This window comes from Xiphias gladius, chromosome 13, assembly GCF_016859285.1.
Source record: "Xiphias gladius isolate SHS-SW01 ecotype Sanya breed wild chromosome 13, ASM1685928v1, whole genome shotgun sequence".
In the NCBI taxonomy this organism is placed as follows: Eukaryota; Metazoa; Chordata; class Actinopteri; order Istiophoriformes; family Xiphiidae; genus Xiphias; species Xiphias gladius.
The window spans coordinates 14606566-14621885 of NC_053412.1; positions in this window are offsets into that span (position 1 = coordinate 14606566).

The following is a 15320-nucleotide window of genomic DNA, read 5'->3' on the forward strand; positions in this document are numbered from 1 at the left end:
AGTGATAACTGTAGCACACAACACAGCAAATAGTTTTCTCTCAGTCGCCTTTATGGAAGCACTTAATTTTATGTCTATAATATCTCAGTTTATTTCCTATATAATTCCCAATAATGCCTGCCCTTATTTACCTCAGCTGAAGAGAGAGGTCTTCATTTGAAACTTGCTCTTATTAAAAAACTGTACTTTTTTCACTTGTCTCTGTTTTTTAGTATATTTTAGCATGTTTGATCATATTATTTTGTTGTTTTAATGGCAATAAAGTTAACTCAACTCAACTCATTTTAGTAGGAAACCTCCCTGTTTTCTGATCTGGCTTTGTTTCAATTTATTGTTGATGCAAGCTATGCACTTCCTCAATGTTAACCTTTTCTGTTGATGAATTAAGGAGAATTCATAAATCAAATACATTCAGGTGCACAGCACTAATTCCATCCGTACAACAACAGATGCATGCCACACTCACCACTACACTCCTTGCTTTTCTCACTTGCTTTTAAATTCCATGTACCTCTACCTTGTGTATTTTTTTTCTCTATGGTAAGCTACTGTCAGTGACTCAAGACATCCAGGCCAGATGTTTCATATAAAGCCTTCCAGTGGCACAAAGGGCATAATCCCTCCCTTTCCTGCCAGGTCCTTATGGTGAAACAAACGTTGGAAAATTTGAGTTTCATGGACAGTGGCTTAACAGCAGTCAAAAAAATAATAATATAAAAAATGGATGAGTAGAAGGGAAAGGCCTTTATTAGCAACAGCCCTTTCTTTGTTCAGGATATCACTGTATTGTACTGCACAGTGCTATGCAATTTGTACAACACTGTATGTAATAAAAACTGTTCGTATAAGAAACTCTTCCTAGAAGACGCCCTCTTTATCTTTCTTGGTTGAAAAGATAACAAACTATTCATGCAATGATTAATATTTAACAGTTAAATCAGAACTCAGCGCAGTGTTTTTATTCCATCGTACAGTATTTACAGATAGACAACTGTGATTTTAGTCTCTGTATCTTTACTGCTGTGTAAACTGTTTACCAAGTGTCTGTAAAATATTGAGTGAGAGTCTGTTCGCTAACGGAGATAAATCTATCCATATACTTCAAGACTGTACATGCTGTTTGGAATAATTCTTTTTCATAGCATTGGTTTCAGTGTCTCACTGTTGGATACACCCCCTCATGTATTTACAGAAACACCAATTCCATTACTGGAATGACATTACCTGGGCAGTAGTGGCTCAGTACCTAGGGCTATGATTGTTCATTAATTGCAAGGTTGGCGGTTCAGTCCCCATCTCTTCCTATCCTGGAAGTGTGTTTGAGCAAGACACTGAACCCCTTTTCCCGATGGGCAATTGCATGGTAGCTTGCTTCCACTGGTGTGTTTATGTGTCTTAATAAGTTAAATTATAGGTAAATTGTTAAGTGCTTTGAATAAAGGTGTTATATAAATGGTATTATGGCAGCCCTCAGTGGCAGTTGTGATGTCTGTGTCTAGACCCTCTGCCTTAACATATGGCTGATGTAGCTTCATCATTTAAATACCCAAAGTTTCCCACTGCCTTCACCATGAGTATATTTTACACCACCCTGACCCGTCCCCAAGAAATACATTAATGCAGTGTCACTTACTATCTAGTACCAGAAGTCTGTGGTCACTTTAGTGCTAAAGCTTCATCAGAAGCAACTTGTATGACAATTATCACTACAGATCATTTGTTAGGCCAGCCATGTAAACCTGAATGTCTGAGTGAGTGAGTGATAAAGTTACATCATTCATTAGCTAAAGGCCACGTGACAGAGTGCTGACGTGACACCATTGGTCAACCAGCCAGGTGTTGGAATTTCCTTGTTTGCTGTTGCTCTTTCAAAATTAATTGGCACACAACAGTTTTTACTGACTTTTCAAACCCCTTTATTGGGAATTCGGCTGTATTAAAACCCTGTATATGTGAGCACAGACAGTAGGAGAGAAGAAAACAGATAAAGAGCAGTCAAGCCATATACTAGGTTTTGACCTTGTCTCGTTTCTTTATCACAACAGCTAATGGACACAGCTTCCAGGCTGTCTCCCGCCATGGACAGAGATCCAGCACTTACCTGATCCGCAGTTGATAACCCAAGCTAATGGACCCACTATACCATGTGTACACCAAATAGCCTCCAGACTAATAGACTAGCTTTACAGTCCGGTCTCCTGGAGAGGGTCCTTCTTGCCACTGACACCACTCCTGAGGAACCCCAGACTGATGCGGTCAAAGCGAATAACCTCAGAGATGTGACACTCAATACTACATATATTGAACCTGCCCCGATATGAGGGACTCTTGCGAGACTATGATTAGAGGGCAGAAGACGTGGCATGCATGGAATCAGGATGATATAGATAATTATTCCCTCATTCCCAGCTCATCATTTCTCCTAGGTTGTCTACCACTAAGGGTAAGAGTGAGGCTGCCAAGTGTGAGGGAAATCCTATAGGGAGGTATATTACTCATGTAACTCTGAGAACTTGGGTTATGCATGTAATATAAAGATTTGTCGATTACACTGATGGGTCTTTTTGAAAACATCATTCAAATTTGACCTTTGAATGGGACTATTTTAAGTAAAAATTTACAAAAGAATGACAGTTTTGTGTTAAAAGCCCCTGAAAAATTTAGATCAATTAACACTAAACCTTATATTAATAATAATCTTTATTTATACAGCACTTACAGTTACAAAGTATGTGTTTACATGTTTTAACAGGAGTAAAACATTAAGAACTACATAGATAAAAGATAAAAAACTAAAAAACAGTAGCAAAAGAAAACCCCAAAATGAACATGTGATACCAACTAAAGAAAGGACTTTTAAAAAGAAATTTTAAGAAGTGATTTAGAAGATGTCATTAATTCTGCAGATCTCAGCTCTTCAGGCAGGGAGTTCCATAGCTTAGGGTGGTTGTCTGCAAAAGCCAGTCTCTTTTAGTCTTGAGCCTAACATAGATCTTATTACTGTAACTACACACAGCTAGAACAATGCAATATAGCTATGTGGTAAAATAAGATAACAAATAAAATGAAATAAAATAAACAATAAATAAAATAACCCTTTTTAAAAAGATATTTAAATTTGACCCATATCATTCTTATTGTTTTGTGAAATTTAGTTACCTCATGTAATGCCATTATAGCGCCACCCAGTTTTACCTGAGTGGGTCAGTCAGCCTGAAAAAGTGGAAACCTCCCTGTGAGTATTTTATGGTTCAGTCAGACTGGTCTGGATTTGTCTCTTGGAACAGGACAAGACACATATGCTTTGTCGTGGATTGATTTGCCTTCTTCTCTTCGTGCAGCGTTCAGTCAGAATGAACTTTGACAGGTAAAATCATGTGGCTCTGCAGACATGTGGAGCCACTCGGGGGGATATCCCAGTGGCTGGGCCCACAGATGGAGGCAAAGGTGAAGGCAGGTCAGCTTAGGAGGGCGGACATGAAGGCAGGGGTGAAGGCAGGACACCTATGAGGAACCAGTAGCCAGCTTGGCGTCAGCCGACTCAGAAACAGACAGGATGCCTGCAGGAACAGCTAATTCAGGAATAGGCTCAGGAAAGGGAGTGGCATCGCCGGGATGGCTGACCCAGGGCCATACAGAACATCTGCCGGGACCCGTGACACAGGAACAGACTAAGGAGCAGGCAGCGCATCAGGCTGTGGTGGGGCATCGGCAGTGACCCCTGACACAGTAAATGAGGACGGTCAACTCAGGGTCCGACTGTGGGCCCGGCTGGGAGTTGATCGTGGCGCCTGGCAGCTGACGCTCGGGAGTGCTGGGCAGCTGAGGCTCAGGAGTGTTAGGCATCTTGGGGGGTCGACGTCTTCAGGATCTATGCTTCCTTCTAGGGGCTCCAACTCCTAGGTATCTGGAGGGGGAAAAGGCAAATGGTCAGCAGAAGAAGAGGGTGACAGGATCACCTACTCAAGGCATGAAGTGCTGGCTAAAAAGGCTGCAGGCTGAAGGCTAGCATGCTGGAGGCTGGGGTGCAGGTTGAAGTGCAGGGACTGGCCAACTGGGATTCTGGCTGGAAACTAGCAGCCCGGGGGCTAGCCAACTGGGATGCTGGCTGGTGGCTAGCTGGCTGGGAGACGGGCTGGTGGCTAGCAGGACCCATCCTAGCCAGCTGTGATGCAGGCAAACAGGATGAATGGGAACGGGAGGAAGTGAGCTCTACAGTTGACAAAGCCACAAAATTTGCAAAGGCAGGAACCTTGCTCATCCAAAATTTTGAAATGACATGATGGATTGTAAGTAAAAGGGCTGCATCTTTATGCTCAGTGCTGGATGCATTTTGGCAGTAGATTTGAACATCCTGAATGTGATGGGTCACCTCAATAAGTTCCTTAAGGAAATATTAGGTCTGCTGGATCTATTTTTTTGGTCAGTTCGCACTGTTATGACTGAAGCCAAGGACACAGGGAAAGGACAGAAATGCAGACTCGCAGGCAGATTCAGTGAAGATACTTTAAAATAATATGTGTAAAAGGCGTACAGTCAGTTGGCAGGACAAAATGGCAGGAATCCAAGAACACAAGCGGAGGGAAACTGCAAATGAGGACATCTAAGGAGTACAGACAGGAACAAAACAGAATATCCAACACAGGTAGTAAATCCTCCAAGATCATGAAGTAACAACACAGATAAACCGACAAGGAGTGAAGGGAACAGAGAGACTTTAATACACAAGGGAAGCAGGGGCGGGGCAGACAATCACAGAAGCGGGAAAATCAAAGATAGGAAGTACAACAACCAACCGACACACAGGAGAGTAATATCAAATAAAAACAGGAAATAAACAGAGTCCAAAGAGTCACTCAGATTGTGACACTCTGATTTCCAGGCGGTTTGAGAGAAGGGGTAGGACTGACCACTCACTGAGGAAGCATTTTCTGTTTATGTTCTTATTTTGTAACTGGACAGTAAGTGCAGATAATAAAGTGTTGAATGAAACACAGTATAATTTACAACTTTGCGGACTGTTGCTGTGTGTCCACTAGCCGTGCTAACTCATGCAAGTTATGTTTAAAGCCCTATCTATTTCCTCTTCTCCCTGCTTTTTGCCACACCATGTGAGTAAATTTCACCCGGCAAATTTCATTCTGAGTGCAGCTTTAGGGTGGAATTTGTGGTTCATTGCAGGTTCCACAGTCAATAGGTCCTCATACTTAAATGAGAAGTTTAACCACTGAAAACCCTTGCAATGCTTAATAGAACTGACTGTTGATAGAAGATGGGACACTGTGGTCTCCAGTGTGAAAGTATGACACTTACTATGCCAAATATTATTGGATGAGCCTGTAAAACTTTGGACAATGTTCAATAACAACTACAAACACTTCATGCGGGTCCATGATGTGATGCAAGCTCTAGTCTCCTGCACATGTCTGGACACACTACACACAAATCCACAACCACAACCTCCACACTCTTACTTTCCTCCTCCTCATGAAGGGTACAGTACTTCCTTCACTGAACATTAGTGTTGGACCACAATCACCATTCATTCCATATGAATTTATTGTAATCCCTAGGATAGTGTGCCAAGACCAAGACCTCCCCAAAAGGTTTTGCAGTGTTGTTACATCATGCTACTTCCTCCGCGTCTGAGGAAGGGCTAAACAGTCATTATTCACACAAACACATAAACATAGGTCATTTTATGCTTTAAACAAGGTGAGGACAGTGTCCAAAACAATATATAAAACCAAAAGAATATGCATGGAAACTAGTAGAGTTGAGTAATAAGATAACTTTTTATGTAATTTGGGTGAACTGACCCAGAGTCACAGAGTATCTGAGGGTGGAATATTTCTTTAAGAGGAAGGCTGACACAAATTTCATCACAGAGTCTACAGACTGATGTCCTCAGAGCTGGTTAGTAAAATCTTACCTTTGCAGAGTGCCCTGGGAGTGTGAAAAAAAATACACAGAGAATCTTTGCCTGTTTACAAAAACCTGAGTTCTCAGCAGCACTGAGCAGCAAAGGAGTGACTGGCATTGATCATTTTGGTTATTTTGTAAGAAGAGTTTAAATATTAATGATTGGTGCTCCTTTAAAGATTATAGTTAAAAAAGGATGGGCGGGGAAGCTGCTTCATTCCTATTGCATCGACACAGAGACTTCTGTGTCAAAAATCCAATAATAGCATACAAACTGCACTTGTAGCAGTATTCGCTGAAGAGACCTCGTCCTAGTCTTCACATGTCAACACCAGAGAGCTGGCTGCTCCTCAAGAATCTCATCGTCATGCCTCAGCGGCCTCTTTACTGCCTTTATGTATCTGTTTGCTACCCCAAGGCGACAGAAATCGTCTGTGCTTAAACACAGGGGAAGAGAGGACTCCTCGCCATTTCAGATCTCCCCCCTCTCCCTCTCATCTCTGTCTCTATACATGTGGTTACTGCCACTGTTTGTCTAAATCATCAGAGGCAAGCTTGTCCTCTGTGAAGTATGAAACACTGCACTTCTTGCCCTCATCCTGTGGTGCTGCTGTAAGTCTATAGGTCTGTCAGTGTCTTCATTCTGCGAAAGACCACATGGCCGCACAACCTATCCATCCATACACAGCCTATCCACTGCTGGATTTACACTGGGATTTATGTCTCTCTTGTTTCTATGCTGCATTGATCTGATACGGCGACATACATATAAAGTCGACTGTTAAATACTTGTATACACATTTTCCAACAAAAACAGTTGTCTAATGTCCTCTGTGCCTCTTTGGGATGCTTTGTCAAGGCTGAGAAAATATGCCTAATGATGTCATAGTGATGTCATCAGGATTGAGATTGGCAACTACAAATTCATAGTATAAAGCCTTTGTTACAAACTAGGGTGTTTAAAAGATGTGGGTGTTTTAACAGCAGGGAGAGTCTAATTAAAATATTTTATTGAGTTGCATGATGGGAAATGTAGGACCCGGCATTTTTGGAGCTTAACTCACACTAAGGACTAAAACTCAGAATGTCTCTGTATCTGCTGCTTTGATTTTGACCATTCTTTTTCATCTCCTGTGAATCCCAAAACTTTATGGAATTGTAACACTACATTGTTGCAGTAGACCTTTAGAGGCATAGTCTGTGATTCAAAACGGGAAGTTAGGTGCAGTCCTACCACCAAAATCCAATCCAATGTTGTGTAGAAATATGTTTTAATGAGTTCACTTTAATATTAGTTTTTGTTGTGCAATGTGGCAAACTAAGTCAACTGAACTTTACAAAATACTGAATTTTTTTTTTTTTTAAGCAGCTACAGCCATTTAGTTTACCATGATGTCTAAGCTTTAACTGTTGGCAGTCCAATCCAAACCAGGACCAGTCCTGATCAACCGATATAAAATTTGTGTCTAATTTGCATTATATGCACTGCAAGTAATATCGAGGAATGGTTGTGACTACCTATCTTTATCATGGTTTACTTTGTTTTTCTCAGAGATGTGACCCTGTGACTGCTCTGAGAAACATGAAATAAAAAGAACTATAACAATCTTCCATCATAGAACTTTCACTAAATTAGAAAAGAAAAGTTTTTGAAATCACACGCAACACATGTTAGGAAGTATGGTTATAAAATTTCAATATTTCTAAACAATGGAATTTTAGCATTTAAATTTACAATCATTTTAAATTACAAGACTTGACCTCATAAGAACTCAAATGGTTCTGAATGTGATAACTAGACAATTAATTTTAACCTGACTTTAATTACACGGAATTTAAAAAAAAACAAAAACATTTTTGGAAGGCAATACACTACAGGTGAACAGGGTACAAATTTTAACTAATAGATATCACCATGAAACTTCCCCCTACATTAAGTATTACATGTTTTCTGAAATGGTATATTTAAATATGCAAATGAGGCATTATTTAAGTATATATGCACTCATTTGGTGATATTTCAGTGAAAATGGCCTTTAAAGATATGTATTGTAAAATTCCACATATTTTTACTGGAAACTGCTGTTTACAGACACAATATCTGATACAAAGGAAATGACCTTCTTTGGATCTGATAACATTGTGCAGGAGAGAGGGAGTTTTACAACCATACTGTGATGACATGGTGCAGACAATGATGGTGGTACGACATGTTGCAGTAGAAAGCTACCTTTTGATGAATTTAGAAGATATCTACAGACACAAATAAACAAAGTGTAGTAAAATAAAAACCTAATTGTGTATTTTGGTCATTTTCTTTCCACTTGACTGAAAGAAGACGTGTCATGAGAGCAAAATAGCCCAATATCTCAAAATTGACCAGTGCATGAAAAAACTCTATTTGGTCAGTGAGAGTCCCATCATGCAAATTGCATGCTAATACAGAGGGAGAAAGGTCATATGTGTCATATTCATAGATCCACTGCCCCGGGGTTGCAGGTTGTAACCTTGCTCAACATTTGATTTCACTTCACTCAGGCAGCAGTGACGTCCCCTCATCAGTCTCATGAAAGTCATCCAGTCAATCTGGGCCGAGCCACTGACTGAAGCTGATATATACTTCAGAGGCGCGGAGGATATCCCTGACCGCTGAGGGTTATGATGTGGGAAGAGGGAATAAGTGATGACAATATCAAAGCGAGGCCTGCCTTCTGTACAGCTTTCAGCTCCTCAGGCTCTGACTCCACTGTTCAGTCCTGCTGGAAGCTTGTTTTCACTAATATGATGATGAGAAACACCCATTTTATCCATGTTGATTTGAAATAAACTTGACCACGATATCACAGGGAATCCTTTGAAACTTTAAAAGGTTTAGCATCCATTTCCAGCCTTTTATCATCATCTAAATTTAAATGTAGCCTGTTGAAGGGGAAGGATATCATCTGTGGATTATGAATGTGCTTGTCCTTGCTTTCTTGAAATCAGATAAGTGGGAATTGCATGCATAAGCCTATATCTATAAACTGAAAATTATGTCAGGCACACTTATGTCCTATGTCCAACTGCATCATTTAGCATCATAATGTCCTGGAACCCCAAAATCAATTTCAGGTGCTACTGTGGCTAGAGATGGTATAATGGTAGTTGATACACCTGTGTGTTAGAACGCTGTTCTCACCTGTTGAAAAGCAGAATTGCTTGTTTGTTTAAACATTTTTAATGGCCGATTTACTCTTTCCTGTAAAGTGACCTTTTGAGTTCAAGCAAACTGTTGTCTCTCAGAAGCAAAGGAGGAAGTTGCGTGACTTTGTTATAGCAACACAAAAGCTATAAATGAGGAGGTCAGGGTGGATGGTTAGGACACAAAGAATCTGACTTTGATCGACCAACATGTCCCCCAGACTAAACAGTAAAATATAATGTTTTTCATTGCCTTCCAAAGGGATACATGCAGTTAAAGTGTTTTCTGATCTGCCATCATTGTGCTTAAGGTCTGGTTAGACTTAGGGCAAAAAATGACACATTACTTCTGTTTGGGCTTTGACAGACCCCAGCTGTAAAACATGATTAAATATTATAGACTTTCATGTGTTCTATATCTGTGATTTGTGTTGAAAGGACACGCGTACACACACATTAGTACACATATGTATATTTTGAGTCCAGTGCATGTGGGAATCAACAGTTCCTTTCACAAAGGTTGACTTTGCAATTATTCATATTGTTATTAAGCAAATAAAGCTGCTGTCAACAAAACACAAGGGTTAAAACAAATTATAACAAAACTAATTTGTGGGGAGTTATGTGTAATTGTGGTCCCATAGTTTACCCTGGGGCCATCGATTGTGTTAATCTGGCCCTGAATGGACCGCATGTCATGGACGAGTGTCATACTATAGCCTATACACAGGCATATTAACCAAAACTATGACAATAGTTGGAAAAAAGAATTTTCCTTTACATCATTGCGAAGTGAACTATTCCTCATGTTTCTGTGGTACTGCTCATAGGGGCCCTTGTGAGGCCCAGGACCCCGGTTTGAAAAGCAGCCGGTGCCATGTTCCACGCTCCATGCCAGAGCTGCCACAACACAGCGGCTGCTTAAGGGTGATGGAGAGAATGCGGCAATCCATTGGCTGCAGGCTTAGTAAATTTCAGTCGCTGTAGTCCAATGGCAAGCTAGAGAGAGAAAGAGAGAGAGAGAGAGAGAGAGAGAGAGAGACCTGGTTTCTCTATCACTAATCTTGTCCTCGCAATACACTCGCTCTATGAGAGCAATTAGATTCAGCACCGTTTCTAGTGCCTCTGCAATGACTCATTGAAACATCTTCTGTCCTGATAACGCCGCATCTCTATTTCCCCCCACCACACATACACACATACACACACACACACACACACACACGCACACACTAACTCTCTCTCTCTCTCTCACACACACACACAAACACACACACACACACACAGGAACGTATATAGAACGTATAGTTGGGCTTCCTTCAGTACATCGGGACTGCGCCTCTTACTTTGGATTTGGAGAGCAGCAGGCTGGACGTGGACTTTACTGTGTTTTTCGTATGTGGTGTGTATTTCGCCTGAAGTCGGGACTTGCATATAAGAGTCAGACGCCGGAGATACAGGCTGAGGTAAGTGCGCTGCCGTCTGGATGTGATGCTGAGCCTTCCAGCTTTATCTCGAGCGAAATGTACAAACAAGCGGCCGCATTTCTGTGCGTTCTCCTCCTCCACCTCGGACGGCTTGTCCGGACGCGCTTCAATCTTACAAAGGAGCATAATCCACAGGGAATTCATCCAGAGACATTTACCGTTAACCTCAACTGGATCGTGGGCATTTTTACAATCAGAACTCTTCTGAAAAAATCTTAGGAAACAGGTATAATGTGGAGTTTTCTTATCTAAAAACCCCGCAGCAGCTGAGGTTTATTCTTTCGCACTTTTCACCTGACTCCAGTAGAGGTTTTGTTCATTTGTAAATGTTGATAAAGGAACGAATGATAAAAACGACTGCAACCACCACCGCCAGCGGTGAAGATGCTGCTCGCAGGCGGCCAAATCACACATCACGCTTTTTATTGTGTATGTAAATCAATGTTTGGGCGCTATTCCTGTGCAGACACGCAGGCTTGTGATGCTGCTCTAACCAAACTCGGTGCCAAAGCAACAGCTCGGTTAACTTTAATGCGACAGGGCGACAAGAGATGCGGTTGTGATTTAACAGCACAAAGCGCTTTCCCCTCAAGATAGCAAAGCGTTTAAACCCATTTCACACCTGCGCTTTTACACAACTCTTCTGTGTCTGAGGTGCAGCAGAGACGGGCATCTTAGTGCAGCTCCCCGCACGCATCTCTATCCAGGCCGCCACAAGATGGTGGTGTGGATATCTGGATTGTCGGTTGTGAGGAAAAAGGAAGAAACGAGGCGCGGGGGGCTGGCGGGGTGTTGAATGGGGTTTGTGCCTTGCATGAATTTTTACAGCTACACTGCTAATTCTGTGATTTTAAGCTTGTATTCACACTGGGTGGCATTCAGACAGTCTCTGCAACAGGGGTTTACTGCAGCTCCACACTGGCTGCTGGTTTAACATGAGATGACCTTGTATTACGATAAAATGATAATGTCCAGAGTGGCTTTTTAGGATCTTCAACTTGGTTCAAAAGGACCCTTAAGGACACAGACCATAAAATCATTTACTAGAAAATACAAGATCTGTTAATATTGATACATGTGTGGGTGTTTGTGTGCTTGGTAAAGCTGTTGGTGTGACCTCTTGCATTTCAAACCTGCTCAGGTCTGCATTGGTATCGTACTCGGGGTAAAAAGTGATAATCTAAACTGATCTCAAAGGAAATGGATTCCTAAAAAGCTCAACATCTTCCTCCAGCACAGCTAAGCTTCGACTCCTTCTGGTGTAAAGCAAATGTTGCCTTCCTTCGCCATCTTTAGCAGTGAGGAAAAATGGCCAGGCAGGTGTAAATTCACACCAGAGTGACTGTATTAGACAACATTTGAAGATTATGGTTATCCTAACTGAGTTGTTGCTTCACAGTGACTGAGAGAACCAGACATGGCAAACTTCAATGATTGTGCATGTTATTGGTAACAAAAAAAAACCCAAAACAAAAAAAAACAGACATTTGTTCATGCAGTTCAGTTCTCCGTCCAATTAAACAGTCATCCTCTTGTAATCATATTTCCCTCTCGGCTTGTGATTGTCCTGCACAATTTTTGTTCAGTATTGACAAACTGCACAGTTCATCCAGGATGAAAGTCATGTCGTTTAAAATGTCAGTCAAACATTTACAACATGCACACAACATTGCTCCATAATCCACTGCTCCGGCATGTCCCAAATATTACCACAGATTCCTGGAAACAATGTATCAGGGGATAAATGCAGGAAATTGGTTTTATTCTTTTGTCTGAGAGCATGGGTGCCTTTCAAATATGCATTTGTGGTTTTGGGTTTTGCCTTGATTTTTTAAATTTTTTTTTTATTTTTTATTCCACGGATGTTAACGTTTGACCGCAGTCTTCCCTGCTGCCTTATAAGAATAAACAAAAGGCAAAAGGAAGCTATTTTGTGTTAAAATGAAACATCGGGCTAAATCTGACCAAAATGTTGCACATTTAAAACATCATAAATAGAATGATTTGGTCTTTTACTCACTGTTCGAAATTTGCAGGCCTCCCATCATATGATACAGTACATAAACATATTCATCAGACAGGTCAGTGATGACATGCAGATGCTGAGCAGGCAGCTGTTTGCTGATCTGTCCAAACCATATGCATACAAACACATGACTATAAGGTAGAAACACGAGGAGTTGTGGAACATTTTGTTTTGCCATGCAGGACTATCTGCAATTGATCCATTTTATTTTGCATGTGCAGAGTTGCTATAGCTCTGAAGGAGGGATTGTTGGACAGTAAGATGTCCTGTTGTATGTCAGTCCCACACACACTCATTAGTCCATCATTCCTTTGTTGTGTGTACAGTATGTGTGCTGCAGTAACCATCAAAGCCTAAGAAAAAGGCAGTGAAACAAATCTGACCGATCTTTTAAAGTTTTTTCTTTGCGCCTTCATTCCAGGCCTTCATTTCTTCGACTTGCTTATACTATGTGATTGTCAGCGATGTGCGCAGGGGCAGGGGCAAAAATAAATACGTGGCATCTCTTCAGGTAGGGCAAAATACCTAAACAGTCTGAAATAAATCTGGGCAGTGTTTGGCTTATGGTTATTCTTCCTTCATGCTCGGACACAAACTAGTTTTGCAAACAGGTTTTTTTTGGTAAAATTTCCATTGTGCGTGTGTTTATCACACAATGGCTCCTGTGGTTAGTTTTCTGTTTTGCCCTCGAATCAAACCAGTGGAACTAAAGGCAGGACCAGTGCTTGGATGTTCGAGATTTATTTCAAGTATTTCAAGTATTTTGAGTTTTCCAGTATTGGGTGTTGCTCACTTTTCAGCATCACTAGAGAAGAACTGCTGAACATTCGACAATCCCCTCCACACATTTTTTTCACCCATCTCCAGGATTGCAAAAAGTTTCATGGAGATTTTTGGTCAAATGGCATCAGCTCTCTGTGGGGCTCGGAGGAGACGCAGTTGGGGAAAGCAAGTTGGCGCGTTGGTGAAATTCAGACAGTGGGGATTCCGACCAACGCTCCCGTCCATTCACCTGTTGAATCTCTGTTCTCTAGCCAACAAAATGGATGAACTGCAGCTCATCAACACGACAAACTTAGGCTTTTCATGCTTGGCTGCCTTGTGCTTCACTGAAACCTGGCTCGGTGAGTCTACCCTGGGCAGCTCATTACAGCTGCATGGTTTTCATCTCCACTTAGCTGATGAAAAATCAAGGGACGTGGAATTTGGTTTTACATAAACAAAGGTTGGTGTCACAGTGTTAAGAAAAGCCTAGAAACTCTCATCATAAACAGTAAACCTTATTCTCTGTGGGAGTTTTCCTCTTTTATTCTGGTTGCTGTTTACATCCCACCGCCGGCCTGTGTTAATGAGACGTTTACAACACCTGGTTGACCAGATAGTAAGCATGGAACAGAAACATCCAGACTCTCTCCTGATTATTTTAGGTGACTTTAACAGATCAAACCTCAGCCATGAAATGCCAAAATACAGACAATGTATGTTAAATATCCCACCAGTGATAAAAAAATTCTGGACCAATGCTGTACCATATTAGAAGGCACCTATTGTGCAGCTTTGGGTTTCTCTGATCATGGTCTGGTTCATCTTCTCCCGACTTACAAGAAGAAACTAAAATATTAAAACCCTGTATTTTCTGAGGCTGGAACCAGACCTGGATGAACTCACTGACACCCTTGACATCATAGATCAGTTTTTTGTGAGGACGTGTGTGCCTGACTTTCTCCACTTTCAGCAACAACAAGCCCTGGTTTACAGCTTTAGCAGCTCCCTCAGGCCAAGGAGGAGGCCTACAGAAGTGGGGACAGGATGGAGAACCATCAACTGGCTGATGACCTGAACGTGTTTTATTGTAGGTTTGATAAACCTACATTCACAACCCTCACCTGCTACATCTCAGACATCACAAAACCAACTGCACCTCCTGCAATCACCTATGGCCTCTCCACTGACCTGCCACCTGCACTCAGGTTCTGTGAAGAGGATGTGTTGGCTCTTTCAGAGAGAGAGGATAAGGAAGGCACCAGGCCCAGACGCTGTGTCACCCTCACATCTGGGCTGATCAGCTGGCCCCCATCTTCACTCAGATCCATAGTAGATCTCTGGAGCTGTGTGAAATCCCCCCCCTGCTTTAAACTCTCCACAATTACCTGTTCCCCGAGAAACCCTCCATCACAAGACTCGGTGACTACAGGCCTGTCACCCCGACGTCTGTGGTCATGAAGTCCTTTGAGAAACCGCTTCTGACCCCCCTGAAGGACATCACAAGCCCCCTCCCTGACCTCATGCAGTTTGCCTATCGGGCAAACAGGTCAGTAAAACAGGTCAGGAAATGTATATATATATGTACACCCCCACAACATTAAAATCGGTAACTGGTTTCAATGTTGTGGCTGATCGGTGTATAAATACAAGCATACAAGCATTACTACATACTGTATACACATATTCATGCCCATACTGTACATTACCACCTCCAGTATGTATATAAAGTAACATATTACACTACCCACTTAAACATTTATTTCAGCAATCCTGGCACTCTCCCACACCATGCAACACTGGTTGACTTGTATATAGACATTGTATGTTGTGTCCATTGTTGTTGATTTTTTTTCCCCTACTGGATTTTACATAATAGCCATATATTTATGTTTATATATCTTTGTTCAGCTTTGTTATCCTTGTTGTTATTGTATGTCTAT